Source organism: Acipenser ruthenus, unplaced genomic scaffold (assembly GCF_902713425.1).
Source record: "Acipenser ruthenus unplaced genomic scaffold, fAciRut3.2 maternal haplotype, whole genome shotgun sequence".
Taxonomy (NCBI): Eukaryota; Metazoa; Chordata; class Actinopteri; order Acipenseriformes; family Acipenseridae; genus Acipenser; species Acipenser ruthenus.
Genome location: NW_026708107.1, coordinates 17,349 through 38,667, shown reverse-complemented (window position 1 = coordinate 38,667; position 21,319 = coordinate 17,349). Strand labels below are relative to the sequence as shown.

At 44.4% G+C, this 21,319-nt stretch overlaps 95 non-coding genes and 1 pseudogene across 95 annotated transcripts; all 96 read right to left on the bottom strand.

The window, feature by feature from the left end:
* Window positions 1-32: 32 nt before the first annotated feature.
* LOC131729259 (5S ribosomal RNA) lies at window positions 33-151 on the bottom strand. The gene has a single exon (XR_009323210.1). It is a non-coding gene; the product is annotated as a 5S ribosomal RNA (ribosomal RNA).
* A 114-nt stretch (window positions 152-265) lies between these two features.
* Window positions 266-384, bottom strand: LOC131729258 (5S ribosomal RNA). The gene has a single exon (XR_009323209.1). It is a non-coding gene; the product is annotated as a 5S ribosomal RNA (ribosomal RNA).
* A 100-nt stretch (window positions 385-484) lies between these two features.
* Window positions 485-603, bottom strand: LOC131729257 (5S ribosomal RNA). The gene has a single exon (XR_009323208.1). It is a non-coding gene; the product is annotated as a 5S ribosomal RNA (ribosomal RNA).
* A 114-nt stretch (window positions 604-717) lies between these two features.
* LOC131729256 (5S ribosomal RNA) lies at window positions 718-836 on the bottom strand. Its single transcript, XR_009323207.1, has one exon. It is a non-coding gene; the product is annotated as a 5S ribosomal RNA (ribosomal RNA).
* A 100-nt stretch (window positions 837-936) lies between these two features.
* On the bottom strand, window positions 937-1,055 carry LOC131729255 (5S ribosomal RNA). The gene has a single exon (XR_009323206.1). It is a non-coding gene; the product is annotated as a 5S ribosomal RNA (ribosomal RNA).
* A 100-nt stretch (window positions 1,056-1,155) lies between these two features.
* On the bottom strand, window positions 1,156-1,274 carry LOC131729253 (5S ribosomal RNA). The gene has a single exon (XR_009323204.1). It is a non-coding gene; the product is annotated as a 5S ribosomal RNA (ribosomal RNA).
* Window positions 1,275-1,374: 100 nt separating this feature from the next.
* On the bottom strand, window positions 1,375-1,493 carry LOC131729252 (5S ribosomal RNA). The gene has a single exon (XR_009323203.1). It is a non-coding gene; the product is annotated as a 5S ribosomal RNA (ribosomal RNA).
* Window positions 1,494-1,593: 100 nt separating this feature from the next.
* Window positions 1,594-1,712, bottom strand: LOC131729251 (5S ribosomal RNA). The gene has a single exon (XR_009323202.1). It is a non-coding gene; the product is annotated as a 5S ribosomal RNA (ribosomal RNA).
* A 100-nt stretch (window positions 1,713-1,812) lies between these two features.
* Window positions 1,813-1,931, bottom strand: LOC131729250 (5S ribosomal RNA). The gene has a single exon (XR_009323201.1). It is a non-coding gene; the product is annotated as a 5S ribosomal RNA (ribosomal RNA).
* Window positions 1,932-2,031: 100 nt separating this feature from the next.
* On the bottom strand, window positions 2,032-2,150 carry LOC131729249 (5S ribosomal RNA). The gene has a single exon (XR_009323200.1). It is a non-coding gene; the product is annotated as a 5S ribosomal RNA (ribosomal RNA).
* Window positions 2,151-2,250: 100 nt separating this feature from the next.
* Window positions 2,251-2,369, bottom strand: LOC131729248 (5S ribosomal RNA). The gene has a single exon (XR_009323199.1). It is a non-coding gene; the product is annotated as a 5S ribosomal RNA (ribosomal RNA).
* Window positions 2,370-2,469: 100 nt separating this feature from the next.
* On the bottom strand, window positions 2,470-2,588 carry LOC131729247 (5S ribosomal RNA). Its single transcript, XR_009323198.1, has one exon. It is a non-coding gene; the product is annotated as a 5S ribosomal RNA (ribosomal RNA).
* Window positions 2,589-2,688: 100 nt separating this feature from the next.
* Window positions 2,689-2,807, bottom strand: LOC131729246 (5S ribosomal RNA). The gene has a single exon (XR_009323197.1). It is a non-coding gene; the product is annotated as a 5S ribosomal RNA (ribosomal RNA).
* A 100-nt stretch (window positions 2,808-2,907) lies between these two features.
* LOC131729245 (5S ribosomal RNA) lies at window positions 2,908-3,026 on the bottom strand. Its single transcript, XR_009323196.1, has one exon. It is a non-coding gene; the product is annotated as a 5S ribosomal RNA (ribosomal RNA).
* Window positions 3,027-3,126: 100 nt separating this feature from the next.
* On the bottom strand, window positions 3,127-3,245 carry LOC131729244 (5S ribosomal RNA). Its single transcript, XR_009323195.1, has one exon. It is a non-coding gene; the product is annotated as a 5S ribosomal RNA (ribosomal RNA).
* A 100-nt stretch (window positions 3,246-3,345) lies between these two features.
* Window positions 3,346-3,464, bottom strand: LOC131729242 (5S ribosomal RNA). Its single transcript, XR_009323193.1, has one exon. It is a non-coding gene; the product is annotated as a 5S ribosomal RNA (ribosomal RNA).
* Window positions 3,465-3,564: 100 nt separating this feature from the next.
* Window positions 3,565-3,683, bottom strand: LOC131729241 (5S ribosomal RNA). Its single transcript, XR_009323192.1, has one exon. It is a non-coding gene; the product is annotated as a 5S ribosomal RNA (ribosomal RNA).
* A 100-nt stretch (window positions 3,684-3,783) lies between these two features.
* Window positions 3,784-3,902, bottom strand: LOC131729240 (5S ribosomal RNA). The gene has a single exon (XR_009323191.1). It is a non-coding gene; the product is annotated as a 5S ribosomal RNA (ribosomal RNA).
* A 100-nt stretch (window positions 3,903-4,002) lies between these two features.
* On the bottom strand, window positions 4,003-4,121 carry LOC131729239 (5S ribosomal RNA). The gene has a single exon (XR_009323190.1). It is a non-coding gene; the product is annotated as a 5S ribosomal RNA (ribosomal RNA).
* A 114-nt stretch (window positions 4,122-4,235) lies between these two features.
* On the bottom strand, window positions 4,236-4,354 carry LOC131729238 (5S ribosomal RNA). Its single transcript, XR_009323189.1, has one exon. It is a non-coding gene; the product is annotated as a 5S ribosomal RNA (ribosomal RNA).
* Window positions 4,355-4,454: 100 nt separating this feature from the next.
* Window positions 4,455-4,573, bottom strand: LOC131729237 (5S ribosomal RNA). The gene has a single exon (XR_009323188.1). It is a non-coding gene; the product is annotated as a 5S ribosomal RNA (ribosomal RNA).
* A 100-nt stretch (window positions 4,574-4,673) lies between these two features.
* LOC131729236 (5S ribosomal RNA) lies at window positions 4,674-4,792 on the bottom strand. Its single transcript, XR_009323187.1, has one exon. It is a non-coding gene; the product is annotated as a 5S ribosomal RNA (ribosomal RNA).
* Window positions 4,793-4,892: 100 nt separating this feature from the next.
* On the bottom strand, window positions 4,893-5,011 carry LOC131729235 (5S ribosomal RNA). The gene has a single exon (XR_009323186.1). It is a non-coding gene; the product is annotated as a 5S ribosomal RNA (ribosomal RNA).
* Window positions 5,012-5,125: 114 nt separating this feature from the next.
* On the bottom strand, window positions 5,126-5,244 carry LOC131729234 (5S ribosomal RNA). Its single transcript, XR_009323185.1, has one exon. It is a non-coding gene; the product is annotated as a 5S ribosomal RNA (ribosomal RNA).
* A 100-nt stretch (window positions 5,245-5,344) lies between these two features.
* LOC131729233 (5S ribosomal RNA) lies at window positions 5,345-5,463 on the bottom strand. Its single transcript, XR_009323184.1, has one exon. It is a non-coding gene; the product is annotated as a 5S ribosomal RNA (ribosomal RNA).
* Window positions 5,464-5,563: 100 nt separating this feature from the next.
* On the bottom strand, window positions 5,564-5,682 carry LOC131729231 (5S ribosomal RNA). Its single transcript, XR_009323182.1, has one exon. It is a non-coding gene; the product is annotated as a 5S ribosomal RNA (ribosomal RNA).
* A 100-nt stretch (window positions 5,683-5,782) lies between these two features.
* Window positions 5,783-5,901, bottom strand: LOC131729230 (5S ribosomal RNA). The gene has a single exon (XR_009323181.1). It is a non-coding gene; the product is annotated as a 5S ribosomal RNA (ribosomal RNA).
* Window positions 5,902-6,001: 100 nt separating this feature from the next.
* LOC131729229 (5S ribosomal RNA) lies at window positions 6,002-6,120 on the bottom strand. The gene has a single exon (XR_009323180.1). It is a non-coding gene; the product is annotated as a 5S ribosomal RNA (ribosomal RNA).
* Window positions 6,121-6,234: 114 nt separating this feature from the next.
* Window positions 6,235-6,353, bottom strand: LOC131729228 (5S ribosomal RNA). The gene has a single exon (XR_009323179.1). It is a non-coding gene; the product is annotated as a 5S ribosomal RNA (ribosomal RNA).
* Window positions 6,354-6,453: 100 nt separating this feature from the next.
* LOC131729227 (5S ribosomal RNA) lies at window positions 6,454-6,572 on the bottom strand. Its single transcript, XR_009323178.1, has one exon. It is a non-coding gene; the product is annotated as a 5S ribosomal RNA (ribosomal RNA).
* A 100-nt stretch (window positions 6,573-6,672) lies between these two features.
* LOC131728975 (5S ribosomal RNA) lies at window positions 6,673-6,791 on the bottom strand. Its single transcript, XR_009322975.1, has one exon. It is a non-coding gene; the product is annotated as a 5S ribosomal RNA (ribosomal RNA).
* A 114-nt stretch (window positions 6,792-6,905) lies between these two features.
* LOC131729225 (5S ribosomal RNA) lies at window positions 6,906-7,024 on the bottom strand. The gene has a single exon (XR_009323176.1). It is a non-coding gene; the product is annotated as a 5S ribosomal RNA (ribosomal RNA).
* A 114-nt stretch (window positions 7,025-7,138) lies between these two features.
* LOC131729224 (5S ribosomal RNA) lies at window positions 7,139-7,257 on the bottom strand. The gene has a single exon (XR_009323175.1). It is a non-coding gene; the product is annotated as a 5S ribosomal RNA (ribosomal RNA).
* A 100-nt stretch (window positions 7,258-7,357) lies between these two features.
* Window positions 7,358-7,476, bottom strand: LOC131729223 (5S ribosomal RNA). The gene has a single exon (XR_009323174.1). It is a non-coding gene; the product is annotated as a 5S ribosomal RNA (ribosomal RNA).
* Window positions 7,477-7,576: 100 nt separating this feature from the next.
* LOC131729222 (5S ribosomal RNA) lies at window positions 7,577-7,695 on the bottom strand. Its single transcript, XR_009323173.1, has one exon. It is a non-coding gene; the product is annotated as a 5S ribosomal RNA (ribosomal RNA).
* A 100-nt stretch (window positions 7,696-7,795) lies between these two features.
* On the bottom strand, window positions 7,796-7,914 carry LOC131729221 (5S ribosomal RNA). Its single transcript, XR_009323172.1, has one exon. It is a non-coding gene; the product is annotated as a 5S ribosomal RNA (ribosomal RNA).
* Window positions 7,915-8,014: 100 nt separating this feature from the next.
* Window positions 8,015-8,133, bottom strand: LOC131729219 (5S ribosomal RNA). The gene has a single exon (XR_009323170.1). It is a non-coding gene; the product is annotated as a 5S ribosomal RNA (ribosomal RNA).
* Window positions 8,134-8,233: 100 nt separating this feature from the next.
* Window positions 8,234-8,352, bottom strand: LOC131729218 (5S ribosomal RNA). The gene has a single exon (XR_009323169.1). It is a non-coding gene; the product is annotated as a 5S ribosomal RNA (ribosomal RNA).
* Window positions 8,353-8,452: 100 nt separating this feature from the next.
* On the bottom strand, window positions 8,453-8,571 carry LOC131729217 (5S ribosomal RNA). The gene has a single exon (XR_009323168.1). It is a non-coding gene; the product is annotated as a 5S ribosomal RNA (ribosomal RNA).
* A 100-nt stretch (window positions 8,572-8,671) lies between these two features.
* Window positions 8,672-8,790, bottom strand: LOC131729216 (5S ribosomal RNA). The gene has a single exon (XR_009323167.1). It is a non-coding gene; the product is annotated as a 5S ribosomal RNA (ribosomal RNA).
* Window positions 8,791-8,890: 100 nt separating this feature from the next.
* On the bottom strand, window positions 8,891-9,009 carry LOC131729215 (5S ribosomal RNA). The gene has a single exon (XR_009323166.1). It is a non-coding gene; the product is annotated as a 5S ribosomal RNA (ribosomal RNA).
* A 114-nt stretch (window positions 9,010-9,123) lies between these two features.
* LOC131729214 (5S ribosomal RNA) lies at window positions 9,124-9,242 on the bottom strand. The gene has a single exon (XR_009323165.1). It is a non-coding gene; the product is annotated as a 5S ribosomal RNA (ribosomal RNA).
* Window positions 9,243-9,356: 114 nt separating this feature from the next.
* Window positions 9,357-9,475, bottom strand: LOC131729213 (5S ribosomal RNA). Its single transcript, XR_009323164.1, has one exon. It is a non-coding gene; the product is annotated as a 5S ribosomal RNA (ribosomal RNA).
* A 100-nt stretch (window positions 9,476-9,575) lies between these two features.
* LOC131729212 (5S ribosomal RNA) lies at window positions 9,576-9,694 on the bottom strand. The gene has a single exon (XR_009323163.1). It is a non-coding gene; the product is annotated as a 5S ribosomal RNA (ribosomal RNA).
* Window positions 9,695-9,808: 114 nt separating this feature from the next.
* On the bottom strand, window positions 9,809-9,927 carry LOC131729211 (5S ribosomal RNA). Its single transcript, XR_009323162.1, has one exon. It is a non-coding gene; the product is annotated as a 5S ribosomal RNA (ribosomal RNA).
* Window positions 9,928-10,041: 114 nt separating this feature from the next.
* Window positions 10,042-10,160, bottom strand: LOC131729210 (5S ribosomal RNA). The gene has a single exon (XR_009323161.1). It is a non-coding gene; the product is annotated as a 5S ribosomal RNA (ribosomal RNA).
* Window positions 10,161-10,260: 100 nt separating this feature from the next.
* Window positions 10,261-10,379, bottom strand: LOC131729208 (5S ribosomal RNA). The gene has a single exon (XR_009323159.1). It is a non-coding gene; the product is annotated as a 5S ribosomal RNA (ribosomal RNA).
* Window positions 10,380-10,479: 100 nt separating this feature from the next.
* Window positions 10,480-10,598, bottom strand: LOC131729207 (5S ribosomal RNA). The gene has a single exon (XR_009323158.1). It is a non-coding gene; the product is annotated as a 5S ribosomal RNA (ribosomal RNA).
* Window positions 10,599-10,698: 100 nt separating this feature from the next.
* LOC131729206 (5S ribosomal RNA) lies at window positions 10,699-10,817 on the bottom strand. The gene has a single exon (XR_009323157.1). It is a non-coding gene; the product is annotated as a 5S ribosomal RNA (ribosomal RNA).
* A 100-nt stretch (window positions 10,818-10,917) lies between these two features.
* LOC131729205 (5S ribosomal RNA) lies at window positions 10,918-11,036 on the bottom strand. Its single transcript, XR_009323156.1, has one exon. It is a non-coding gene; the product is annotated as a 5S ribosomal RNA (ribosomal RNA).
* Window positions 11,037-11,136: 100 nt separating this feature from the next.
* Window positions 11,137-11,255, bottom strand: LOC131729204 (5S ribosomal RNA). Its single transcript, XR_009323155.1, has one exon. It is a non-coding gene; the product is annotated as a 5S ribosomal RNA (ribosomal RNA).
* A 100-nt stretch (window positions 11,256-11,355) lies between these two features.
* On the bottom strand, window positions 11,356-11,474 carry LOC131729203 (5S ribosomal RNA). The gene has a single exon (XR_009323154.1). It is a non-coding gene; the product is annotated as a 5S ribosomal RNA (ribosomal RNA).
* A 100-nt stretch (window positions 11,475-11,574) lies between these two features.
* Window positions 11,575-11,693, bottom strand: LOC131729202 (5S ribosomal RNA). The gene has a single exon (XR_009323153.1). It is a non-coding gene; the product is annotated as a 5S ribosomal RNA (ribosomal RNA).
* Window positions 11,694-11,793: 100 nt separating this feature from the next.
* On the bottom strand, window positions 11,794-11,912 carry LOC131729201 (5S ribosomal RNA). The gene has a single exon (XR_009323152.1). It is a non-coding gene; the product is annotated as a 5S ribosomal RNA (ribosomal RNA).
* A 100-nt stretch (window positions 11,913-12,012) lies between these two features.
* On the bottom strand, window positions 12,013-12,131 carry LOC131729200 (5S ribosomal RNA). The gene has a single exon (XR_009323151.1). It is a non-coding gene; the product is annotated as a 5S ribosomal RNA (ribosomal RNA).
* A 100-nt stretch (window positions 12,132-12,231) lies between these two features.
* LOC131729199 (5S ribosomal RNA) lies at window positions 12,232-12,350 on the bottom strand. Its single transcript, XR_009323150.1, has one exon. It is a non-coding gene; the product is annotated as a 5S ribosomal RNA (ribosomal RNA).
* A 100-nt stretch (window positions 12,351-12,450) lies between these two features.
* LOC131729197 (5S ribosomal RNA) lies at window positions 12,451-12,569 on the bottom strand. The gene has a single exon (XR_009323148.1). It is a non-coding gene; the product is annotated as a 5S ribosomal RNA (ribosomal RNA).
* Window positions 12,570-12,669: 100 nt separating this feature from the next.
* LOC131729196 (5S ribosomal RNA) lies at window positions 12,670-12,788 on the bottom strand. The gene has a single exon (XR_009323147.1). It is a non-coding gene; the product is annotated as a 5S ribosomal RNA (ribosomal RNA).
* Window positions 12,789-12,888: 100 nt separating this feature from the next.
* On the bottom strand, window positions 12,889-13,007 carry LOC131729195 (5S ribosomal RNA). Its single transcript, XR_009323146.1, has one exon. It is a non-coding gene; the product is annotated as a 5S ribosomal RNA (ribosomal RNA).
* Window positions 13,008-13,107: 100 nt separating this feature from the next.
* LOC131729194 (5S ribosomal RNA) lies at window positions 13,108-13,226 on the bottom strand. Its single transcript, XR_009323145.1, has one exon. It is a non-coding gene; the product is annotated as a 5S ribosomal RNA (ribosomal RNA).
* A 100-nt stretch (window positions 13,227-13,326) lies between these two features.
* On the bottom strand, window positions 13,327-13,445 carry LOC131729193 (5S ribosomal RNA). The gene has a single exon (XR_009323144.1). It is a non-coding gene; the product is annotated as a 5S ribosomal RNA (ribosomal RNA).
* Window positions 13,446-13,545: 100 nt separating this feature from the next.
* LOC131729192 (5S ribosomal RNA) lies at window positions 13,546-13,664 on the bottom strand. The gene has a single exon (XR_009323143.1). It is a non-coding gene; the product is annotated as a 5S ribosomal RNA (ribosomal RNA).
* A 114-nt stretch (window positions 13,665-13,778) lies between these two features.
* Window positions 13,779-13,897, bottom strand: LOC131729191 (5S ribosomal RNA). The gene has a single exon (XR_009323142.1). It is a non-coding gene; the product is annotated as a 5S ribosomal RNA (ribosomal RNA).
* Window positions 13,898-13,997: 100 nt separating this feature from the next.
* Window positions 13,998-14,116, bottom strand: LOC131729190 (5S ribosomal RNA). Its single transcript, XR_009323141.1, has one exon. It is a non-coding gene; the product is annotated as a 5S ribosomal RNA (ribosomal RNA).
* A 114-nt stretch (window positions 14,117-14,230) lies between these two features.
* LOC131729189 (5S ribosomal RNA) lies at window positions 14,231-14,349 on the bottom strand. Its single transcript, XR_009323140.1, has one exon. It is a non-coding gene; the product is annotated as a 5S ribosomal RNA (ribosomal RNA).
* A 100-nt stretch (window positions 14,350-14,449) lies between these two features.
* On the bottom strand, window positions 14,450-14,568 carry LOC131729188 (5S ribosomal RNA). Its single transcript, XR_009323139.1, has one exon. It is a non-coding gene; the product is annotated as a 5S ribosomal RNA (ribosomal RNA).
* A 100-nt stretch (window positions 14,569-14,668) lies between these two features.
* Window positions 14,669-14,787, bottom strand: LOC131729186 (5S ribosomal RNA). Its single transcript, XR_009323137.1, has one exon. It is a non-coding gene; the product is annotated as a 5S ribosomal RNA (ribosomal RNA).
* Window positions 14,788-14,887: 100 nt separating this feature from the next.
* Window positions 14,888-15,006, bottom strand: LOC131729185 (5S ribosomal RNA). Its single transcript, XR_009323136.1, has one exon. It is a non-coding gene; the product is annotated as a 5S ribosomal RNA (ribosomal RNA).
* Window positions 15,007-15,106: 100 nt separating this feature from the next.
* On the bottom strand, window positions 15,107-15,225 carry LOC131729184 (5S ribosomal RNA). Its single transcript, XR_009323135.1, has one exon. It is a non-coding gene; the product is annotated as a 5S ribosomal RNA (ribosomal RNA).
* Window positions 15,226-15,325: 100 nt separating this feature from the next.
* LOC131729183 (5S ribosomal RNA) lies at window positions 15,326-15,444 on the bottom strand. The gene has a single exon (XR_009323134.1). It is a non-coding gene; the product is annotated as a 5S ribosomal RNA (ribosomal RNA).
* A 100-nt stretch (window positions 15,445-15,544) lies between these two features.
* LOC131729182 (5S ribosomal RNA) lies at window positions 15,545-15,663 on the bottom strand. Its single transcript, XR_009323133.1, has one exon. It is a non-coding gene; the product is annotated as a 5S ribosomal RNA (ribosomal RNA).
* Window positions 15,664-15,777: 114 nt separating this feature from the next.
* On the bottom strand, window positions 15,778-15,896 carry LOC131729181 (5S ribosomal RNA). Its single transcript, XR_009323132.1, has one exon. It is a non-coding gene; the product is annotated as a 5S ribosomal RNA (ribosomal RNA).
* Window positions 15,897-15,996: 100 nt separating this feature from the next.
* On the bottom strand, window positions 15,997-16,115 carry LOC131729180 (5S ribosomal RNA). Its single transcript, XR_009323131.1, has one exon. It is a non-coding gene; the product is annotated as a 5S ribosomal RNA (ribosomal RNA).
* Window positions 16,116-16,229: 114 nt separating this feature from the next.
* On the bottom strand, window positions 16,230-16,348 carry LOC131729179 (5S ribosomal RNA). The gene has a single exon (XR_009323130.1). It is a non-coding gene; the product is annotated as a 5S ribosomal RNA (ribosomal RNA).
* Window positions 16,349-16,462: 114 nt separating this feature from the next.
* LOC131729178 (5S ribosomal RNA) lies at window positions 16,463-16,581 on the bottom strand. The gene has a single exon (XR_009323129.1). It is a non-coding gene; the product is annotated as a 5S ribosomal RNA (ribosomal RNA).
* Window positions 16,582-16,695: 114 nt separating this feature from the next.
* On the bottom strand, window positions 16,696-16,814 carry LOC131729177 (5S ribosomal RNA). The gene has a single exon (XR_009323128.1). It is a non-coding gene; the product is annotated as a 5S ribosomal RNA (ribosomal RNA).
* Window positions 16,815-16,914: 100 nt separating this feature from the next.
* On the bottom strand, window positions 16,915-17,033 carry LOC131729175 (5S ribosomal RNA). Its single transcript, XR_009323126.1, has one exon. It is a non-coding gene; the product is annotated as a 5S ribosomal RNA (ribosomal RNA).
* Window positions 17,034-17,133: 100 nt separating this feature from the next.
* On the bottom strand, window positions 17,134-17,252 carry LOC131729174 (5S ribosomal RNA). The gene has a single exon (XR_009323125.1). It is a non-coding gene; the product is annotated as a 5S ribosomal RNA (ribosomal RNA).
* Window positions 17,253-17,352: 100 nt separating this feature from the next.
* On the bottom strand, window positions 17,353-17,471 carry LOC131729173 (5S ribosomal RNA). Its single transcript, XR_009323124.1, has one exon. It is a non-coding gene; the product is annotated as a 5S ribosomal RNA (ribosomal RNA).
* A 114-nt stretch (window positions 17,472-17,585) lies between these two features.
* Window positions 17,586-17,704, bottom strand: LOC131729172 (5S ribosomal RNA). Its single transcript, XR_009323123.1, has one exon. It is a non-coding gene; the product is annotated as a 5S ribosomal RNA (ribosomal RNA).
* Window positions 17,705-17,804: 100 nt separating this feature from the next.
* Window positions 17,805-17,923, bottom strand: LOC131729171 (5S ribosomal RNA). Its single transcript, XR_009323122.1, has one exon. It is a non-coding gene; the product is annotated as a 5S ribosomal RNA (ribosomal RNA).
* A 100-nt stretch (window positions 17,924-18,023) lies between these two features.
* Window positions 18,024-18,142, bottom strand: LOC131729170 (5S ribosomal RNA). The gene has a single exon (XR_009323121.1). It is a non-coding gene; the product is annotated as a 5S ribosomal RNA (ribosomal RNA).
* Window positions 18,143-18,242: 100 nt separating this feature from the next.
* On the bottom strand, window positions 18,243-18,361 carry LOC131729169 (5S ribosomal RNA). Its single transcript, XR_009323120.1, has one exon. It is a non-coding gene; the product is annotated as a 5S ribosomal RNA (ribosomal RNA).
* A 100-nt stretch (window positions 18,362-18,461) lies between these two features.
* Window positions 18,462-18,580, bottom strand: LOC131729168 (5S ribosomal RNA). The gene has a single exon (XR_009323119.1). It is a non-coding gene; the product is annotated as a 5S ribosomal RNA (ribosomal RNA).
* A 100-nt stretch (window positions 18,581-18,680) lies between these two features.
* Window positions 18,681-18,799, bottom strand: LOC131729082 (5S ribosomal RNA; annotated as a pseudogene).
* Window positions 18,800-18,899: 100 nt separating this feature from the next.
* Window positions 18,900-19,018, bottom strand: LOC131729167 (5S ribosomal RNA). Its single transcript, XR_009323118.1, has one exon. It is a non-coding gene; the product is annotated as a 5S ribosomal RNA (ribosomal RNA).
* A 100-nt stretch (window positions 19,019-19,118) lies between these two features.
* LOC131728992 (5S ribosomal RNA) lies at window positions 19,119-19,237 on the bottom strand. The gene has a single exon (XR_009322992.1). It is a non-coding gene; the product is annotated as a 5S ribosomal RNA (ribosomal RNA).
* A 100-nt stretch (window positions 19,238-19,337) lies between these two features.
* LOC131728986 (5S ribosomal RNA) lies at window positions 19,338-19,456 on the bottom strand. Its single transcript, XR_009322986.1, has one exon. It is a non-coding gene; the product is annotated as a 5S ribosomal RNA (ribosomal RNA).
* Window positions 19,457-19,570: 114 nt separating this feature from the next.
* LOC131729166 (5S ribosomal RNA) lies at window positions 19,571-19,689 on the bottom strand. The gene has a single exon (XR_009323117.1). It is a non-coding gene; the product is annotated as a 5S ribosomal RNA (ribosomal RNA).
* Window positions 19,690-19,789: 100 nt separating this feature from the next.
* Window positions 19,790-19,908, bottom strand: LOC131729164 (5S ribosomal RNA). Its single transcript, XR_009323115.1, has one exon. It is a non-coding gene; the product is annotated as a 5S ribosomal RNA (ribosomal RNA).
* A 100-nt stretch (window positions 19,909-20,008) lies between these two features.
* LOC131729163 (5S ribosomal RNA) lies at window positions 20,009-20,127 on the bottom strand. The gene has a single exon (XR_009323114.1). It is a non-coding gene; the product is annotated as a 5S ribosomal RNA (ribosomal RNA).
* A 100-nt stretch (window positions 20,128-20,227) lies between these two features.
* Window positions 20,228-20,346, bottom strand: LOC131729162 (5S ribosomal RNA). The gene has a single exon (XR_009323113.1). It is a non-coding gene; the product is annotated as a 5S ribosomal RNA (ribosomal RNA).
* A 100-nt stretch (window positions 20,347-20,446) lies between these two features.
* On the bottom strand, window positions 20,447-20,565 carry LOC131729161 (5S ribosomal RNA). Its single transcript, XR_009323112.1, has one exon. It is a non-coding gene; the product is annotated as a 5S ribosomal RNA (ribosomal RNA).
* A 100-nt stretch (window positions 20,566-20,665) lies between these two features.
* On the bottom strand, window positions 20,666-20,784 carry LOC131729160 (5S ribosomal RNA). The gene has a single exon (XR_009323111.1). It is a non-coding gene; the product is annotated as a 5S ribosomal RNA (ribosomal RNA).
* Window positions 20,785-20,884: 100 nt separating this feature from the next.
* Window positions 20,885-21,003, bottom strand: LOC131729159 (5S ribosomal RNA). The gene has a single exon (XR_009323110.1). It is a non-coding gene; the product is annotated as a 5S ribosomal RNA (ribosomal RNA).
* Window positions 21,004-21,103: 100 nt separating this feature from the next.
* LOC131729158 (5S ribosomal RNA) lies at window positions 21,104-21,222 on the bottom strand. The gene has a single exon (XR_009323109.1). It is a non-coding gene; the product is annotated as a 5S ribosomal RNA (ribosomal RNA).
* Window positions 21,223-21,319: the final 97 nt, after the last annotated feature.

Genomic DNA, 21,319 nt, shown 5'->3' with positions numbered 1-21,319 from the left:
TGTCCTACACACATTTCAATTGTAAAATGTAATGCCTGCAGCACTTGATATTCCCAGGTGGTCTCCCATCCAAGTACTAACCAAGCCCAACATTGCTTAGCTTCTGAGATCAGACGAGATCAGGCTTATTCAAGGTGGTGTGGCCGCAGGCGATTGCATTTCTGCTTTCATGACTTTTATGTTTAGTGAGCTGGGGGTGATTCCTCCAAAATTTCCTTTTGTCCTCCACACATTTCAATTGTAAAATGTAATTACAAAAATGTAATGCCTGCAGCACTTGATATTCCCAGGTGGTCTCCCATCCAAGTACTAACCAAGCCCAACATTGCTTAGCTTCTGAGATCAGACGAGATCAGGCTTATTCAAGGTGGTGTGGCCGCAGGCGATTGCATTTCTGCTTTCATGACTTTTATGTTTAGTGAGCTGGGGGTGATTCCTCCAAAATTTCCTTTTGTCCTCCACACATTTCAATTGTAAAATGTAATGCCTGCAGCACTTGATATTCCCAGGTGGTCTCCCATCCAAGTACTAACCAAGCCCAACATTGCTTAGCTTCTGAGATCAGACGAGATCAGGCTTATTCAAGGTGGTGTGGCCGCAGGCGATTGCATTTCTGCTTTCATGACTTTTATGTTTAGTGAGCTGGGGGTGATTCCTCCAAAATTTCCTTTTGTCCTCCACACATTTCAATTGTAAAATGTAATTACAAAAATGTAATGCCTGCAGCACTTGATATTCCCAGGTGGTCTCCCATCCAAGTACTAACCAAGCCCAACATTGCTTAGCTTCTGAGATCAGACGAGATCAGGCTTATTCAAGGTGGTGTGGCCGCAGGCGATTGCATTTCTGCTTTCATGACTTTTATGTTTAGTGAGCTGGGGGTGATTCCTCCAAAATTTCCTTTTGTCCTCCACACATTTCAATTGTAAAATGTAATGCCTGCAGCACTTGATATTCCCAGGTGGTCTCCCATCCAAGTACTAACCAAGCCCAACATTGCTTAGCTTCTGAGATCAGACGAGATCAGGCTTATTCAAGGTGGTGTGGCCGCAGGCGATTGCATTTCTGCTTTCATGACTTTTATGTTTAGTGAGCTGGGGGTGATTCCTCCAAAATTTCCTTTTGTCCTCCACACATTTCAATTGTAAAATGTAATGCCTGCAGCACTTGATATTCCCAGGTGGTCTCCCATCCAAGTACTAACCAAGCCCAACATTGCTTAGCTTCTGAGATCAGACGAGATCAGGCTTATTCAAGGTGGTGTGGCCGCAGGCGATTGCATTTCTGCTTTCATGACTTTTATGTTTAGTGAGCTGGGGGTGATTCCTCCAAAATTTCCTTTTGTCCTCCACACATTTCAATTGTAAAATGTAATGCCTGCAGCACTTGATATTCCCAGGTGGTCTCCCATCCAAGTACTAACCAAGCCCAACATTGCTTAGCTTCTGAGATCAGACGAGATCAGGCTTATTCAAGGTGGTGTGGCCGCAGGCGATTGCATTTCTGCTTTCATGACTTTTATGTTTAGTGAGCTGGGGGTGATTCCTCCAAAATTTCCTTTTGTCCTCCACACATTTCAATTGTAAAATGTAATGCCTGCAGCACTTGATATTCCCAGGTGGTCTCCCATCCAAGTACTAACCAAGCCCAACATTGCTTAGCTTCTGAGATCAGACGAGATCAGGCTTATTCAAGGTGGTGTGGCCGCAGGCGATTGCATTTCTGCTTTCATGACTTTTATGTTTAGTGAGCTGGGGGTGATTCCTCCAAAATTTCCTTTTGTCCTCCACACATTTCAATTGTAAAATGTAATGCCTGCAGCACTTGATATTCCCAGGTGGTCTCCCATCCAAGTACTAACCAAGCCCAACATTGCTTAGCTTCTGAGATCAGACGAGATCAGGCTTATTCAAGGTGGTGTGGCCGCAGGCGATTGCATTTCTGCTTTCATGACTTTTATGTTTAGTGAGCTGGGGGTGATTCCTCCAAAATTTCCTTTTGTCCTCCACACATTTCAATTGTAAAATGTAATGCCTGCAGCACTTGATATTCCCAGGTGGTCTCCCATCCAAGTACTAACCAAGCCCAACATTGCTTAGCTTCTGAGATCAGACGAGATCAGGCTTATTCAAGGTGGTGTGGCCGCAGGCGATTGCATTTCTGCTTTCATGACTTTTATGTTTAGTGAGCTGGGGGTGATTCCTCCAAAATTTCCTTTTGTCCTCCACACATTTCAATTGTAAAATGTAATGCCTGCAGCACTTGATATTCCCAGGTGGTCTCCCATCCAAGTACTAACCAAGCCCAACATTGCTTAGCTTCTGAGATCAGACGAGATCAGGCTTATTCAAGGTGGTGTGGCCGCAGGCGATTGCATTTCTGCTTTCATGACTTTTATGTTTAGTGAGCTGGGGGTGATTCCTCCAAAATTTCCTTTTGTCCTCCACACATTTCAATTGTAAAATGTAATGCCTGCAGCACTTGATATTCCCAGGTGGTCTCCCATCCAAGTACTAACCAAGCCCAACATTGCTTAGCTTCTGAGATCAGACGAGATCAGGCTTATTCAAGGTGGTGTGGCCGCAGGCGATTGCATTTCTGCTTTCATGACTTTTATGTTTAGTGAGCTGGGGGTGATTCCTCCAAAATTTCCTTTTGTCCTCCACACATTTCAATTGTAAAATGTAATGCCTGCAGCACTTGATATTCCCAGGTGGTCTCCCATCCAAGTACTAACCAAGCCCAACATTGCTTAGCTTCTGAGATCAGACGAGATCAGGCTTATTCAAGGTGGTGTGGCCGCAGGCGATTGCATTTCTGCTTTCATGACTTTTATGTTTAGTGAGCTGGGGGTGATTCCTCCAAAATTTCCTTTTGTCCTCCACACATTTCAATTGTAAAATGTAATGCCTGCAGCACTTGATATTCCCAGGTGGTCTCCCATCCAAGTACTAACCAAGCCCAACATTGCTTAGCTTCTGAGATCAGACGAGATCAGGCTTATTCAAGGTGGTGTGGCCGCAGGCGATTGCATTTCTGCTTTCATGACTTTTATGTTTAGTGAGCTGGGGGTGATTCCTCCAAAATTTCCTTTTGTCCTCCACACATTTCAATTGTAAAATGTAATGCCTGCAGCACTTGATATTCCCAGGTGGTCTCCCATCCAAGTACTAACCAAGCCCAACATTGCTTAGCTTCTGAGATCAGACGAGATCAGGCTTATTCAAGGTGGTGTGGCCGCAGGCGATTGCATTTCTGCTTTCATGACTTTTATGTTTAGTGAGCTGGGGGTGATTCCTCCAAAATTTCCTTTTGTCCTCCACACATTTCAATTGTAAAATGTAATGCCTGCAGCACTTGATATTCCCAGGTGGTCTCCCATCCAAGTACTAACCAAGCCCAACATTGCTTAGCTTCTGAGATCAGACGAGATCAGGCTTATTCAAGGTGGTGTGGCCGCAGGCGATTGCATTTCTGCTTTCATGACTTTTATGTTTAGTGAGCTGGGGGTGATTCCTCCAAAATTTCCTTTTGTCCTCCACACATTTCAATTGTAAAATGTAATGCCTGCAGCACTTGATATTCCCAGGTGGTCTCCCATCCAAGTACTAACCAAGCCCAACATTGCTTAGCTTCTGAGATCAGACGAGATCAGGCTTATTCAAGGTGGTGTGGCCGCAGGCGATTGCATTTCTGCTTTCATGACTTTTATGTTTAGTGAGCTGGGGGTGATTCCTCCAAAATTTCCTTTTGTCCTCCACACATTTCAATTGTAAAATGTAATGCCTGCAGCACTTGATATTCCCAGGTGGTCTCCCATCCAAGTACTAACCAAGCCCAACATTGCTTAGCTTCTGAGATCAGACGAGATCAGGCTTATTCAAGGTGGTGTGGCCGCAGGCGATTGCATTTCTGCTTTCATGACTTTTATGTTTAGTGAGCTGGGGGTGATTCCTCCAAAATTTCCTTTTGTCCTCCACACATTTCAATTGTAAAATGTAATGCCTGCAGCACTTGATATTCCCAGGTGGTCTCCCATCCAAGTACTAACCAAGCCCAACATTGCTTAGCTTCTGAGATCAGACGAGATCAGGCTTATTCAAGGTGGTGTGGCCGCAGGCGATTGCATTTCTGCTTTCATGACTTTTATGTTTAGTGAGCTGGGGGTGATTCCTCCAAAATTTCCTTTTGTCCTCCACACATTTCAATTGTAAAATGTAATTACAAAAATGTAATGCCTGCAGCACTTGATATTCCCAGGTGGTCTCCCATCCAAGTACTAACCAAGCCCAACATTGCTTAGCTTCTGAGATCAGACGAGATCAGGCTTATTCAAGGTGGTGTGGCCGCAGGCGATTGCATTTCTGCTTTCATGACTTTTATGTTTAGTGAGCTGGGGGTGATTCCTCCAAAATTTCCTTTTGTCCTCCACACATTTCAATTGTAAAATGTAATGCCTGCAGCACTTGATATTCCCAGGTGGTCTCCCATCCAAGTACTAACCAAGCCCAACATTGCTTAGCTTCTGAGATCAGACGAGATCAGGCTTATTCAAGGTGGTGTGGCCGCAGGCGATTGCATTTCTGCTTTCATGACTTTTATGTTTAGTGAGCTGGGGGTGATTCCTCCAAAATTTCCTTTTGTCCTCCACACATTTCAATTGTAAAATGTAATGCCTGCAGCACTTGATATTCCCAGGTGGTCTCCCATCCAAGTACTAACCAAGCCCAACATTGCTTAGCTTCTGAGATCAGACGAGATCAGGCTTATTCAAGGTGGTGTGGCCGCAGGCGATTGCATTTCTGCTTTCATGACTTTTATGTTTAGTGAGCTGGGGGTGATTCCTCCAAAATTTCCTTTTGTCCTCCACACATTTCAATTGTAAAATGTAATGCCTGCAGCACTTGATATTCCCAGGTGGTCTCCCATCCAAGTACTAACCAAGCCCAACATTGCTTAGCTTCTGAGATCAGACGAGATCAGGCTTATTCAAGGTGGTGTGGCCGCAGGCGATTGCATTTCTGCTTTCATGACTTTTATGTTTAGTGAGCTGGGGGTGATTCCTCCAAAATTTCCTTTTGTCCTCCACACATTTCAATTGTAAAATGTAATTACAAAAATGTAATGCCTGCAGCACTTGATATTCCCAGGTGGTCTCCCATCCAAGTACTAACCAAGCCCAACATTGCTTAGCTTCTGAGATCAGACGAGATCAGGCTTATTCAAGGTGGTGTGGCCGCAGGCGATTGCATTTCTGCTTTCATGACTTTTATGTTTAGTGAGCTGGGGGTGATTCCTCCAAAATTTCCTTTTGTCCTCCACACATTTCAATTGTAAAATGTAATGCCTGCAGCACTTGATATTCCCAGGTGGTCTCCCATCCAAGTACTAACCAAGCCCAACATTGCTTAGCTTCTGAGATCAGACGAGATCAGGCTTATTCAAGGTGGTGTGGCCGCAGGCGATTGCATTTCTGCTTTCATGACTTTTATGTTTAGTGAGCTGGGGGTGATTCCTCCAAAATTTCCTTTTGTCCTCCACACATTTCAATTGTAAAATGTAATGCCTGCAGCACTTGATATTCCCAGGTGGTCTCCCATCCAAGTACTAACCAAGCCCAACATTGCTTAGCTTCTGAGATCAGACGAGATCAGGCTTATTCAAGGTGGTGTGGCCGCAGGCGATTGCATTTCTGCTTTCATGACTTTTATGTTTAGTGAGCTGGGGGTGATTCCTCCAAAATTTCCTTTTGTCCTCCACACATTTCAATTGTAAAATGTAATGCCTGCAGCACTTGATATTCCCAGGTGGTCTCCCATCCAAGTACTAACCAAGCCCAACATTGCTTAGCTTCTGAGATCAGACGAGATCAGGCTTATTCAAGGTGGTGTGGCCGCAGGCGATTGCATTTCTGCTTTCATGGCTTTTATGTTTAGTGAGCTGGGGGTGATTCCTCCAAAATTTCCTTTTGTCCTCCACACATTTCAATTGTAAAATGTAATGCCTGCAGCACTTGATATTCCCAGGTGGTCTCCCATCCAAGTACTAACCAAGCCCAACATTGCTTAGCTTCTGAGATCAGACGAGATCAGGCTTATTCAAGGTGGTGTGGCCGCAGGCGATTGCATTTCTGCTTTCATGACTTTTATGTTTAGTGAGCTGGGGGTGATTCCTCCAAAATTTCCTTTTGTCCTCCACACATTTCAATTGTAAAATGTAATTACAAAAATGTAATGCCTGCAGCACTTGATATTCCCAGGTGGTCTCCCATCCAAGTACTAACCAAGCCCAACATTGCTTAGCTTCTGAGATCAGACGAGATCAGGCTTATTCAAGGTGGTGTGGCCGCAGGCGATTGCATTTCTGCTTTCATGACTTTTATGTTTAGTGAGCTGGGGGTGATTCCTCCAAAATTTCCTTTTGTCCTCCACACATTTCAATTGTAAAATGTAATGCCTGCAGCACTTGATATTCCCAGGTGGTCTCCCATCCAAGTACTAACCAAGCCCAACATTGCTTAGCTTCTGAGATCAGACGAGATCAGGCTTATTCAAGGTGGTGTGGCCGCAGGCGATTGCATTTCTGCTTTCATGACTTTTATGTTTAGTGAGCTGGGGGTGATTCCTCCAAAATTTCCTTTTGTCCTCCACACATTTCAATTGTAAAATGTAATGCCTGCAGCACATGATATTCCCAGGTGGTCTCCCATCCAAGTACTAACCAAGCCCAACATTGCTTAGCTTCTGAGATCAGACGAGATCAGGCTTATTCAAGGTGGTGTGGCCGCAGGCGATTGCATTTCTGCTTTCATGACTTTTATGTTTAGTGAGCTGGGGGTGATTCCTCCAAAATTTCCTTTTGTCCTCCACACATTTCAATTGTAAAATGTAATTACAAAAATGTAATGCCTGCAGCACTTGATATTCCCAGGTGGTCTCCCATCCAAGTACTAACCAAGCCCAACATTGCTTAGCTTCTGAGATCAGACGAGATCAGGCTTATTCAAGGTGGTGTGGCCGCAGGCGATTGCATTTCTGCTTTCATGACTTTTATGTTTAGTGAGCTGGGGGTGATTCCTCCAAAATTTCCTTTTGTCCTCCACACATTTCAATTGTAAAATGTAATTACAAAAATGTAATGCCTGCAGCACTTGATATTCCCAGGTGGTCTCCCATCCAAGTACTAACCAAGCCCAACATTGCTTAGCTTCTGAGATCAGACGAGATCAGGCTTATTCAAGGTGGTGTGGCCGCAGGCGATTGCATTTCTGCTTTCATGACTTTTATGTTTAGTGAGCTGGGGGTGATTCCTCCAAAATTTCCTTTTGTCCTCCACACATTTCAATTGAAAAATGTAATGCCTGCAGCACTTGATATTCCCAGGTGGTCTCCCATCCAAGTACTAACCAAGCCCAACATTGCTTAGCTTCTGAGATCAGACGAGATCAGGCTTATTCAAGGTGGTGTGGCCGCAGGCGATTGCATTTCTGCTTTCATGACTTTTATGTTTAGTGAGCTGGGGGTGATTCCTCCAAAATTTCCTTTTGTCCTCCACACATTTCAATTGTAAAATGTAATGCCTGCAGCACTTGATATTCCCAGGTGGTCTCCCATCCAAGTACTAACCAAGCCCAACATTGCTTAGCTTCTGAGATCAGACGAGATCAGGCTTATTCAAGGTGGTGTGGCCGCAGGCGATTGCATTTCTGCTTTCATGACTTTTATGTTTAGTGAGCTGGGGGTGATTCCTCCAAAATTTCCTTTTGTCCTCCACACATTTCAATTGTAAAATGTAATGCCTGCAGCACTTGATATTCCCAGGTGGTCTCCCATCCAAGTACTAACCAAGCCCAACATTGCTTAGCTTCTGAGATCAGACGAGATCAGGCTTATTCAAGGTGGTGTGGCCGCAGGCGATTGCATTTCTGCTTTCATGACTTTTATGTTTAGTGAGCTGGGGGTGATTCCTCCAAAATTTCCTTTTGTCCTCCACACATTTCAATTGTAAAATGTAATGCCTGCAGCACTTGATATTCCCAGGTGGTCTCCCATCCAAGTACTAACCAAGCCCAACATTGCTTAGCTTCTGAGATCAGACGAGATCAGGCTTATTCAAGGTGGTGTGGCCGCAGGCGATTGCATTTCTGCTTTCATGACTTTTATGTTTAGTGAGCTGGGGGTGATTCCTCCAAAATTTCCTTTTGTCCTCCACACATTTCAATTGTAAAATGTAATGCCTGCAGCACTTGATATTCCCAGGTGGTCTCCCATCCAAGTACTAACCAAGCCCAACATTGCTTAGCTTCTGAGATCAGACGAGATCAGGCTTATTCAAGGTGGTGTGGCCGCAGGCGATTGCATTTCTGCTTTCATGACTTTTATGTTTAGTGAGCTGGGGGTGATTCCTCCAAAATTTCCTTTTGTCCTCCACACATTTCAATTGTAAAATGTAATGCCTGCAGCACTTGATATTCCCAGGTGGTCTCCCATCCAAGTACTAACCAAGCCCAACATTGCTTAGCTTCTGAGATCAGACGAGATCAGGCTTATTCAAGGTGGTGTGGCCGCAGGCGATTGCATTTCTGCTTTCATGACTTTTATGTTTAGTGAGCTGGGGGTGATTCCTCCAAAATTTCCTTTTGTCCTCCACACATTTCAATTGTAAAATGTAATGCCTGCAGCACTTGATATTCCCAGGTGGTCTCCCATCCAAGTACTAACCAAGCCCAACATTGCTTAGCTTCTGAGATCAGACGAGATCAGGCTTATTCAAGGTGGTGTGGCCGCAGGCGATTGCATTTCTGCTTTCATGACTTTTATGTTTAGTGAGCTGGGGGTGATTCCTCCAAAATTTCCTTTTGTCCTCCACACATTTCAATTGTAAAATGTAATGCCTGCAGCACTTGATATTCCCAGGTGGTCTCCCATCCAAGTACTAACCAAGCCCAACATTGCTTAGCTTCTGAGATCAGACGAGATCAGGCTTATTCAAGGTGGTGTGGCCGCAGGCGATTGCATTTCTGCTTTCATGACTTTTATGTTTAGTGAGCTGGGGGTGATTCCTCCAAAATTTCCTTTTGTCCTCCACACATTTCAATTGTAAAATGTAATTACAAAAATGTAATGCCTGCAGCACTTGATATTCCCAGGTGGTCTCCCATCCAAGTACTAACCAAGCCCAACATTGCTTAGCTTCTGAGATCAGACGAGATCAGGCTTATTCAAGGTGGTGTGGCCGCAGGCGATTGCATTTCTGCTTTCATGACTTTTATGTTTAGTGAGCTGGGGGTGATTCCTCCAAAATTTCCTTTTGTCCTCCACACATTTCAATTGTAAAATGTAATTACAAAAATGTAATGCCTGCAGCACTTGATATTCCCAGGTGGTCTCCCATCCAAGTACTAACCAAGCCCAACATTGCTTAGCTTCTGAGATCAGACGAGATCAGGCTTATTCAAGGTGGTGTGGCCGCAGGCGATTGCATTTCTGCTTTCATGACTTTTATGTTTAGTGAGCTGGGGGTGATTCCTCCAAAATTTCCTTTTGTCCTCCACACATTTCAATTGTAAAATGTAATGCCTGCAGCACTTGATATTCCCAGGTGGTCTCCCATCCAAGTACTAACCAAGCCCAACATTGCTTAGCTTCTGAGATCAGACGAGATCAGGCTTATTCAAGGTGGTGTGGCCGCAGGCGATTGCATTTCTGCTTTCATGACTTTTATGTTTAGTGAGCTGGGGGTGATTCCTCCAAAATTTCCTTTTGTCCTCCACACATTTCAATTGTAAAATGTAATTACAAAAATGTAATGCCTGCAGCACTTGATATTCCCAGGTGGTCTCCCATCCAAGTACTAACCAAGCCCAACATTGCTTAGCTTCTGAGATCAGACGAGATCAGGCTTATTCAAGGTGGTGTGGCCGCAGGCGATTGCATTTCTGCTGTCATGACTTTTATGTTTAGTGAGCTGGGGGTGATTCCTCCAAAATTTCCTTTTGTCCTCCACACATTTCAATTGTAAAATGTAATGCCAAAAATGTAATGCCTGCAGCACTTGATATTCCCAGGTGGTCTCCCATCCAAGTACTAACCAAGCCCAACATTGCTTAGCTTCTGAGATCAGACGAGATCAGGCTTATTCAAGGTGGTGTGGCCGCAGGCGATTGCATTTCTGCTTTCATGACTTTTATGTTTAGTGAGCTGGGGGTGATTCCTCCAAAATTTCCTTTTGTCCTCCACACATTTCAATTGTAAAATGTAATGCCTGCAGCACTTGATATTCCCAGGTGGTCTCCCATCCAAGTACTAACCAAGCCCAACATTGCTTAGCTTCTGAGATCAGACGAGATCAGGCTTATTCAAGGTGGTGTGGCCGCAGGCGATTGCATTTCTGCTTTCATGACTTTTATGTTTAGTGAGCTGGGGGTGATTCCTCCAAAATTTCCTTTTGTCCTCCACACATTTCAATTGTAAAATGTAATGCCTGCAGCACTTGATATTCCCAGGTGGTCTCCCATCCAAGTACTAACCAAGCCCAACATTGCTTAGCTTCTGAGATCAGACGAGATCAGGCTTATTCAAGGTGGTGTGGCCGCAGGCGATTGCATTTCTGCTTTCATGACTTTTATGTTTAGTGAGCTGGGGGTGATTCCTCCAAAATTTCCTTTTGTCCTCCACACATTTCAATTGTAAAATGTAATGCCTGCAGCACTTGATATTCCCAGGTGGTCTCCCATCCAAGTACTAACCAAGCCCAACATTGCTTAGCTTCTGAGATCAGACGAGATCAGGCTTATTCAAGGTGGTGTGGCCGCAGGCGATTGCATTTCTGCTTTCATGACTTTTATGTTTAGTGAGCTGGGGGTGATTCCTCCAAAATTTCCTTTTGTCCTCCACACATTTCAATTGTAAAATGTAATGCCTGCAGCACTTGATATTCCCAGGTGGTCTCCCATCCAAGTACTAACCAAGCCCAACATTGCTTAGCTTCTGAGATCAGACGAGATCAGGCTTATTCAAGGTGGTGTGGCCGCAGGCGATTGCATTTCTGCTTTCATGACTTTTATGTTTAGTGAGCTGGGGGTGATTCCTCCAAAATTTCCTTTTGTCCTCCACACATTTCAATTGTAAAATGTAATGCCTGCAGCACTTGATATTCCCAGGTGGTCTCCCATCCAAGTACTAACCAAGCCCAACATTGCTTAGCTTCTGAGATCAGACGAGATCAGGCTTATTCAAGGTGGTGTGGCCGCAGGCGATTGCATTTCTGCTTTCATGACTTTTATGTTTAGTGAGCTGGGGGTGATTCCTCCAAAATTTCCTTTTGTCCCCCACACATTTCAATTGTAAAATGTAATGCCTGCAGCACTTGATATTCCCAGGTGGTCTCCCATCCAAGTACTAACCAAGCCCAACATTGCTTAGCTTCTGAGATCAGACGAGATCAGGCTTATTCAAGGTGGTGTGGCCGCAGGCGATTGCATTTCTGCTTTCATGACTTTTATGTTTAGTGAGCTGGGGGTGATTCCTCCAAAATTTCCTTTTGTCCTCCACACATTTCAATTGTAAAATGTAATGCCTGCAGCACTTGATATTCCCAGGTGGTCTCCCATCCAAGTACTAACCAAGCCCAACATTGCTTAGCTTCTGAGATCAGACGAGATCAGGCTTATTCAAGGTGGTGTGGCCGCAGGCGATTGCATTTCTGCTTTCATGACTTTTATGTTTAGTGAGCTGGGGGTGATTCCTCCAAAATTTCCTTTTGTCCTCCACACATTTCAATTGTAAAATGTAATGCCTGCAGCACTTGATATTCCCAGGTGGTCTCCCATCCAAGTACTAACCAAGCCCAACATTGCTTAGCTTCTGAGATCAGACGAGATCAGGCTTATTCAAGGTGGTGTGGCCGCAGGCGATTGCATTTCTGCTTTCATGACTTTTATGTTTAGTGAGCTGGGGGTGATTCCTCCAAAATTTCCTTTTGTCCTCCACACATTTCAATTGTAAAATGTAATGCCTGCAGCACTTGATATTCCCAGGTGGTCTCCCATCCAAGTACTAACCAAGCCCAACATTGCTTAGCTTCTGAGATCAGACGAGATCAGGCTTATTCAAGGTGGTGTGGCCGCAGGCGATTGCATTTCTGCTTTCATGACTTTTATGTTTAGTGAGCTGGGGGTGATTCCTCCAAAATTTCCTTTTGTCCTCCACACATTTCAATTGTAAAATGTAATGCCTGCAGCACTTGATATTCCCAGGTGGTCTCCCATCCAAGTACTAACCAAGCCCAACATTGCTTAGCTTCTGAGATCAGACGAGATCAGGCTTATTCAAGGTGGTGTGGCCGCAGGCGATTGCATTTCTGCTTTCATGACTTTTATGTTTAGTGAGCTGGGGGTGATTCCTCCAAAATTTCCTTTTGTCCTCCACACATTTCAATTGTAAAATGTAATGCCTGCAGCACTTGATATTCCCAGGTGGTCTCCCATCCAAGTACTAACCAAGCCCAACATTGCTTAGCTTCTGAGATCAGACGAGATCAGGCTTATTCAAGGTGGTGTGGCCGCAGGCGATTGCATTTCTGCTTTCATGACTTTTATGTTTAGTGAGCTGGGGGTGATTCCTCCAAAATTTCCTTTTGTCCTCCACACATTTCAATTGTAAAATGTAATGCCTGCAGCACTTGATATTCCCAGGTGGTCTCCCATCCAAGTACTAACCAAGCCCAACATTGCTTAGCTTCTGAGATCAGACGAGATCAGGCTTATTCAAGGTGGTGTGGCCGCAGGCGATTGCATTTCTGCTTTCATGACTTTTATGTTTAGTGAGCTGGGGGTGATTCCTCCAAAATTTCCTTTTGTCCTCCACACATTTCAATTGTAAAATGTAATGCCTGCAGCACTTGATATTCCCAGGTGGTCTCCCATCCAAGTACTAACCAAGCCCAACATTGCTTAGCTTCTGAGATCAGACGAGATCAGGCTTATTCAAGGTGGTGTGGCCGCAGGCGATTGCATTTCTGCTTTCATGACTTTTATGTTTAGTGAGCTGGGGGTGATTCCTCCAAAATTTCCTTTTGTCCTCCACACATTTCAATTGTAAAATGTAATGCCTGCAGCACTTGATATTCCCAGGTGGTCTCCCATCCAAGTACTAACCAAGCCCAACATTGCTTAGCTTCTGAGATCAGACGAGATCAGGCTTATTCAAGGTGGTGTGGCCGCAGGCGATTGCATTTCTGCTTTCATGACTTTTATGTTTAGTGAGCTGGGGGTGATTCCTCCAAAATTTCCTTTTGTCCTCCACACATTTCAATTGTAAAATGTAATGCCTGCAGCACTTGATATTCCCAGGTGGTCTCCCATCCAAGTACTAACCAAGCCCAACATTGCTTAGCTTCTGAGATCAGACGAGATCAGGCTTATTCAAGGTGGTGTGGCCGCAGGCGATTGCATTTCTGCTTTCATGACTTTTATGTTTAGTGAGCTGGGGGTGATTCCTCCAAAATTTCCTTTTGTCCTCCACACATTTCAATTGTAAAATGTAATGCCTGCAGCACTTGATATTCCCAGGTGGTCTCCCATCCAAGTACTAACCAAGCCCAACATTGCTTAGCTTCTGAGATCAGACGAGATCAGGCTTATTCAAGGTGGTGTGGCCGCAGGCGATTGCATTTCTGCTTTCATGACTTTTATGTTTAGTGAGCTGGGGGTGATTCCTCCAAAATTTCCTTTTGTCCTCCACACATTTCAATTGTAAAATGTAATTACAAAAATGTAATGCCTGCAGCACTTGATATTCCCAGGTGGTCTCCCATCCAAGTACTAACCAAGCCCAACATTGCTTAGCTTCTGAGATCAGACGAGATCAGGCTTATTCAAGGTGGTGTGGCCGCAGGCGATTGCATTTCTGCTTTCATGACTTTTATGTTTAGTGAGCTGGGGGTGATTCCTCCAAAATTTCCTTTTGTCCTCCACACATTTCAATTGTAAAATGTAATGCCTGCAGCACTTGATATTCCCAGGTGGTCTCCCATCCAAGTACTAACCAAGCCCAACATTGCTTAGCTTCTGAGATCAGACGAGATCAGGCTTATTCAAGGTGGTGTGGCCGCAGGCGATTGCATTTCTGCTTTCATGACTTTTATGTTTAGTGAGCTGGGGGTGATTCCTCCAAAATTTCCTTTTGTCCTCCACACATTTCAATTGTAAAATGTAATGCCAAAAATGTAATGCCTGCAGCACTTGATATTCCCAGGTGGTCTCCCATCCAAGTACTAACCAAGCCCAACATTGCTTAGCTTCTGAGATCAGACGAGATCAGGCTTATTCAAGGTGGTGTGGCCGCAGGCGATTGCATTTCTGCTTTCATGACTTTTATGTTTAGTGAGCTGGGGGTGATTCCTCCAAAATTTCCTTTTGTCCTCCACACATTTCAATTGTAAAATGTAATGCCTGCAGCACTTGATATTCCCAGGTGGTCTCCCATCCAAGTACTAACCAAGCCCAACATTGCTTAGCTTCTGAGATCAGACGAGATCAGGCTTATTCAAGGTGGTGTGGCCGCAGGCGATTGCATTTCTGCTTTCATGACTTTTATGTTTAGTGAGCTGGGGGTGATTCCTCCAAAATTTCCTTTTGTCCTCCACACATTTCAATTGTAAAATGTAATGCCTGCAGCACTTGATATTCCCAGGTGGTCTCCCATCCAAGTACTAACCAAGCCCAACATTGCTTAGCTTCTGAGATCAGACGAGATCAGGCTTATTCAAGGTGGTGTGGCCGCAGGCGATTGCATTTCTGCTTTCATGACTTTTATGTTTAGTGAGCTGGGGGTGATTCCTCCAAAATTTCCTTTTGTCCTCCACACATTTCAATTGTAAAATGTAATGCCTGCAGCACTTGATATTCCCAGGTGGTCTCCCATCCAAGTACTAACCAAGCCCAACATTGCTTAGCTTCTGAGATCAGACGAGATCAGGCTTATTCAAGGTGGTGTGGCCGCAGGCGATTGCATTTCTGCTTTCATGACTTTTATGTTTAGTGAGCTGGGGGTGATTCCTCCAAAATTTCCTTTTGTCCTCCACACATTTCAATTGTAAAATGTAATGCCTGCAGCACTTGATATTCCCAGGTGGTCTCCCATCCAAGTACTAACCAAGCCCAACATTGCTTAGCTTCTGAGATCAGACGAGATCAGGCTTATTCAAGGTGGTGTGGCCGCAGGCGATTGCATTTCTGCTTTCATGACTTTTATGTTTAGTGAGCTGGGGGTGATTCCTCCAAAATTTCCTTTTGTCCTCCACACATTTCAATTGTAAAATGTAATGCCTGCAGCACTTGATATTCCCAGGTGGTCTCCCATCCAAGTACTAACCAAGCCCAACATTGCTTAGCTTCTGAGATCAGACGAGATCAGGCTTATTCAAGGTGGTGTGGCCGCAGGCGATTGCATTTCTGCTTTCATGACTTTTATGTTTAGTGAGCTGGGGGTGATTCCTCCAAAATTTCCTTTTGTCCTCCACACATTTCAATTGTAAAATGTAATGCCTGCAGCACTTGATATTCCCAGGTGGTCTCCCATCCAAGTACTAACCAAGCCCAACATTGCTTAGCTTCTGAGATCAGACGAGATCAGGCTTATTCAAGGTGGTGTGGCCGCAGGCGATTGCATTTCTGCTTTCATGACTTTTATGTTTAGTGAGCTGGGGGTGATTCCTCCAAAATTTCCTTTTGTCCTCCACACATTTCAATTGTAAAATGTAATTACAAAAATGTAATGCCTGCAGCACTTGATATTCCCAGGTGGTCTCCCATCCAAGTACTAACCAAGCCCAACATTGCTTAGCTTCTGAGATCAGACGAGATCAGGCTTATTCAAGGTGGTGTGGCCGCAGGCGATTGCATTTCTGCTTTCATGACTTTTATGTTTAGTGAGCTGGGGGTGATTCCTCCAAAATTTCCTTTTGTCCTCCACACATTTCAATTGTAAAATGTAATGCCTGCAGCACTTGATATTCCCAGGTGGTCTCCCATCCAAGTACTAACCAAGCCCAACATTGCTTAGCTTCTGAGATCAGACGAGATCAGGCTTATTCAAGGTGGTGTGGCCGCAGGCGATTGCATTTCTGCTTTCATGACTTTTATGTTTAGTGAGCTGGGGGTGATTCCTCCAAAATTTCCTTTTGTCCTCCACACATTTCAATTGTAAAATGTAATGCCAAAAATGTAATGCCTGCAGCACTTGATATTCCCAGGTGGTCTCCCATCCAAGTACTAACCAAGCCCAACATTGCTTAGCTTCTGAGATCAGACGAGATCAGGCTTATTCAAGGTGGTGTGGCCGCAGGCGATTGCATTTCTGCTTTCATGACTTTTATGTTTAGTGAGCTGGGGGTGATTCCTCCAAAATTTCCTTTTGTCCTCCACACATTTCAATTGTAAAATGTAATTACAAAAATGTAATGCCTGCAGCACTTGATATTCCCAGGTGGTCTCCCATCCAAGTACTAACCAAGCCCAACATTGCTTAGCTTCTGAGATCAGACGAGATCAGGCTTATTCAAGGTGGTGTGGCCGCAGGCGATTGCATTTCTGCTTTCATGACTTTTATGTTTAGTGAGCTGGGGGTGATTCCTCCAAAATTTCCTTTTGTCCTCCACACATTTCAATTGTAAAATGTAATTACAAAAATGTAATGCCTGCAGCACTTGATATTCCCAGGTGGTCTCCCATCCAAGTACTAACCAAGCCCAACATTGCTTAGCTTCTGAGATCAGACGAGATCAGGCTTATTCAAGGTGGTGTGGCCGCAGGCGATTGCATTTCTGCTTTCATGACTTTTATGTTTAGTGAGCTGGGGGTGATTCCTCCAAAATTTCCTTTTGTCCTCCACACATTTCAATTGTAAAATGTAATGCCTGCAGCACTTGATATTCCCAGGTGGTCTCCCATCCAAGTACTAACCAAGCCCAACATTGCTTAGCTTCTGAGATCAGACGAGATCAGGCTTATTCAAGGTGGTGTGGCCGCAGGCGATTGCATTTCTGCTTTCATGACTTTTATGTTTAGTGAGCTGGGGGTGATTCCTCCAAAATTTCCTTTTGTCCTCCACACATTTCAATTGTAAAATGTAATGCCTGCAGCACTTGATATTCCCAGGTGGTCTCCCATCCAAGTACTAACCAAGCCCAACATTGCTTAGCTTCTGAGATCAGACGAGATCAGGCTTATTCAAGGTGGTGTGGCCGCAGGCGATTGCATTTCTGCTTTCATGACTTTTATGTTTAGTGAGCTGGGGGTGATTCCTCCAAAATTTCCTTTTGTCCTCCACACATTTCAATTGTAAAATGTAATGCCTGCAGCACTTGATATTCCCAGGTGGTCTCCCATCCAAGTACTAACCAAGCCCAACATTGCTTAGCTTCTGAGATCAGACGAGATCAGGCTTATTCAAGGTGGTGTGGCCGCAGGCGATTGCATTTCTGCTTTCATGACTTTTATGTTTAGTGAGCTGGGGGTGATTCCTCCAAAATTTCCTTTTGTCCTCCACACATTTCAATTGTAAAATGTAATGCCAAAAATGTAATGCCTGCAGCACTTGATATTCCCAGGTGGTCTCCCATCCAAGTACTAACCAAGCCCAACATTGCTTAGCTTCTGAGATCAGACGAGATCAGGCTTATTCAAGGTGGTGTGGCCGCAGGCGATTGCATTTCTGCTTTCATGACTTTTATGTTTAGTGAGCTGGGGGTGATTCCTCCAAAATTTCCTTTTGTCCTCCACACATTTCAATTGTAAAATGTAATGCCTGCAGCACTTGATATTCCCAGGTGGTCTCCCATCCAAGTACTAACCAAGCCCAACATTGCTTAGCTTCTGAGATCAGACGAGATCAGGCTTATTCAAGGTGGTGTGGCCGCAGGCGATTGCATTTCTGCTTTCATGACTTTTATGTTTAGTGAGCTGGGGGTGATTCCTCCAAAATTTCCTTTTGTCCTCCACACATTTCAATTGTAAAATGTAATGCCTGCAGCACTTGATATTCCCAGGTGGTCTCCCATCCAAGTACTAACCAAGCCCAACATTGCTTAGCTTCTGAGATCAGACGAGATCAGGCTTATTCAAGGTGGTGTGGCCGCAGGCGATTGCATTTCTGCTTTCATGACTTTTATGTTTAGTGAGCTGGGGGTGATTCCTCCAAAATTTCCTTTTGTCCTCCACACATTTCAATTGTAAAATGTAATGCCTGCAGCACTTGATATTCCCAGGTGGTCTCCCATCCAAGTACTAACCAAGCCCAACATTGCTTAGCTTCTGAGATCAGACGAGATCAGGCTTATTCAAGGTGGTGTGGCCGCAGGCGATTGCATTTCTGCTTTCATGACTTTTATGTTTAGTGAGCTGGGGGTGATTCCTCCAAAATTTCCTTTTGTCCTCCACACATTTCAATTGTAAAATGTAATGCCTGCAGCACTTGATATTCCCAGGTGGTCTCCCATCCAAGTACTAACCAAGCCCAACATTGCTTAGCTTCTGAGATCAGACGAGATCAGGCTTATTCAAGGTGGTGTGGCCGCAGGCGATTGCATTTCTGCTTTCATGACTTTTATGTTTAGTGAGCTGGGGGTGATTCCTCCAAAATTTCCTTTTGTCCTCCACACATTTCAATTGTAAAATGTAATGCCTGCAGCACTTGATATTCCCAGGTGGTCTCCCATCCAAGTACTAACCAAGCCCAACATTGCTTAGCTTCTGAGATGAGACGAGATCAGGCTTATTCAAGGTGGTGTGGCCGCAGGCGATTGCATTTCTGCTTTCATGACTTTTATGTTTAGTGAGCTGGGGGTGATTCCTCCAAAATTTCCTTTTGTCCTCCACACATTTCAATTGTAAAATGTAATGCCTGCAGCACTTGATATTCCCAGGTGGTCTCCCATCCAAGTACTAACCAAGCCCAACATTGCTTAGCTTCTGAGATCAGACGAGATCAGGCTTATTCAAGGTGGTGTGGCCGCAGGCGATTGCATTTCTGCTTTCATGACTTTTATGTTTAGTGAGCTGGGGGTGATTCCTCCAAAATTTCCTTTTGTCCTCCACACATTTCAATTGTAAAATGTAATGCCTGCAGCACTTGATATTCCCAGGTGGTCTCCCATCCAAGTACTAACCAAGCCCAACATTGCTTAGCTTCTGAGATCAGACGAGATCAGGCTTATTCAAGGTGGTGTGGTCGCAGGCGATTGCTGTTCTGCTTTCATGACTTTTATGTTTAGTGAGCTGGGGGTGATTCCTCCAAAATTTCCTTTTGTCCTCCACACATTTCAATTGTAAAATGTAATGCCTGCAGCACTTGATATTCCCAGGTGGTCTCCCATCCAAGTACTAACCAAGCCCAACATTGCTTAGCTTCTGAGATCAGACGAGATCAGGCTTATTCAAGGTGGTGTGGCAGCAGGCGATTGCATTTCTGCTTTCATGACTTTTATGTTTAGTGAGCTGGGGGTGATTCCTCCAAAATTTCCTTTTGTCCTCCACACATTTCAATTGTAAAATGTAATTACAAAAATGTAATGCCTGCAGCACTTGATATTCCCAGGTGGTCTCCCATCCAAGTACTAACCAAGCCCAACATTGCTTAGCTTCTGAGATCAGACGAGATCAGGCTTATTCAAGGTGGTGTGGCCGCAGGCGATTGCATTTCTGCTTTCATGACTTTTATGTTTAGTGAGCTGGGGGTGATTCCTCCAAAATTTCCTTTTGTCCTCCACACATTTCAATTGTAAAATGTAATGCCTGCAGCACTTGATATTCCCAGGTGGTCTCCCATCCAAGTACTAACCAAGCCCAACATTGCTTAGCTTCTGAGATCAGACGAGATCAGGCTTATTCAAGGTGGTGTGGCCGCAGGCGATTGCATTTCTGCTTTCATGACTTTTATGTTTAGTGAGCTGGGGGTGATTCCTCCAAAATTTCCTTTTGTCCTCCACACATTTCAATTGTAAAATGTAATGCCTGCAGCACTTGATATTCCCAGGTGGTCTCCCATCCAAGTACTAACCAAGCCCAACATTGCTTAGCTTCTGAGATCAGACGAGATCAGGCTTATTCAAGGTGGTGTGGCCGCAGGCGATTGCATTTCTGCTTTCATGACTTTTATGTTTAGTGAGCTGGGGGTGATTCCTCCAAAATTTCCTTTTGTCCTCCACACATTTCAATTGTAAAATGTAATGCCTGCAGCACTTGATATTCCCAGGTGGTCTCCCATCCAAGTACTAACCAAGCCCAACATTGCTTAGCTTCTGAGATCAGACGAGATCAGGCTTATTCAAGGTGGTGTGGCCGCAGGCGATTGCATTTCTGCTTTCATGACTTTTATGTTTAGTGAGCTGGGGGTGATTCCTCCAAAATTTCCTTTTGTCCTCCACACATTTCAATTGTAAAATGTAATGCCTGCAGCACTTGATATTCCCAGGTGGTCTCCCATCCAAGTACTAACCAAGCCCAACATTGCTTAGCTTCTGAGATCAGACGAGATCAGGCTTATTCAAGGTGGTGTGGCCGCAGGCGATTGCATTTCTGCTTTCATGACTTTTATGTTTAGTGAGCTGGGGGTGATTCCTCCAAAATTTCCTTTTGTCCTCCACACATTTCAATTGTAAAATGTAATGCCTGCAGCACTTGATATTCCCAGGTGGTCTCCCATCCAAGTACTAACCAAGCCCAACATTGCTTAGCTTCTGAGATCAGACGAGATCAGGCTTATTCAAGGTGGTGTGGCCGCAGGCGATTGCATTTCTGCTTTCATGACTTTTATGTTTAGTGAGCTGGGGGTGATTCCTCCAAAATTTCCTTTTGTCCTCCACACATTTCAATTGTAAAATGTAATGCCTGCAGCACTTGATATTCCCAGGTGGTCTCCCATCCAAGTACTAACCAAGCCCAACATTGCTTAGCTTCTGAGATCAGACGAGATCAGGCTTATTCAAGGTGGTGTGGCCGCAGGCGATTGCATTTCTGCTTTCATGACTTTTATGTTTAGTGAGCTGGGGGTGATTCCTCCAAAATTTCCTTTTGTCCTCCACACATTTCAATTGTAAAATGTAATGCCTGCAGCACTTGATATTCCCAGGTGGTCTCCCATCCAAGTACTAACCAAGCCCAACATTGCTTAGCTTCTGAGATCAGACGAGATCAGGCTTATTCAAGGTGGTGTGGCCGCAGGCGATTGCATTTCTGCTTTCATGACTTTTATGTTTAGTGAGCTGGGGGTGATTCCTCCAAAATTTCCTTTTGTCCTCCACACATTTCAATTGTAAAATG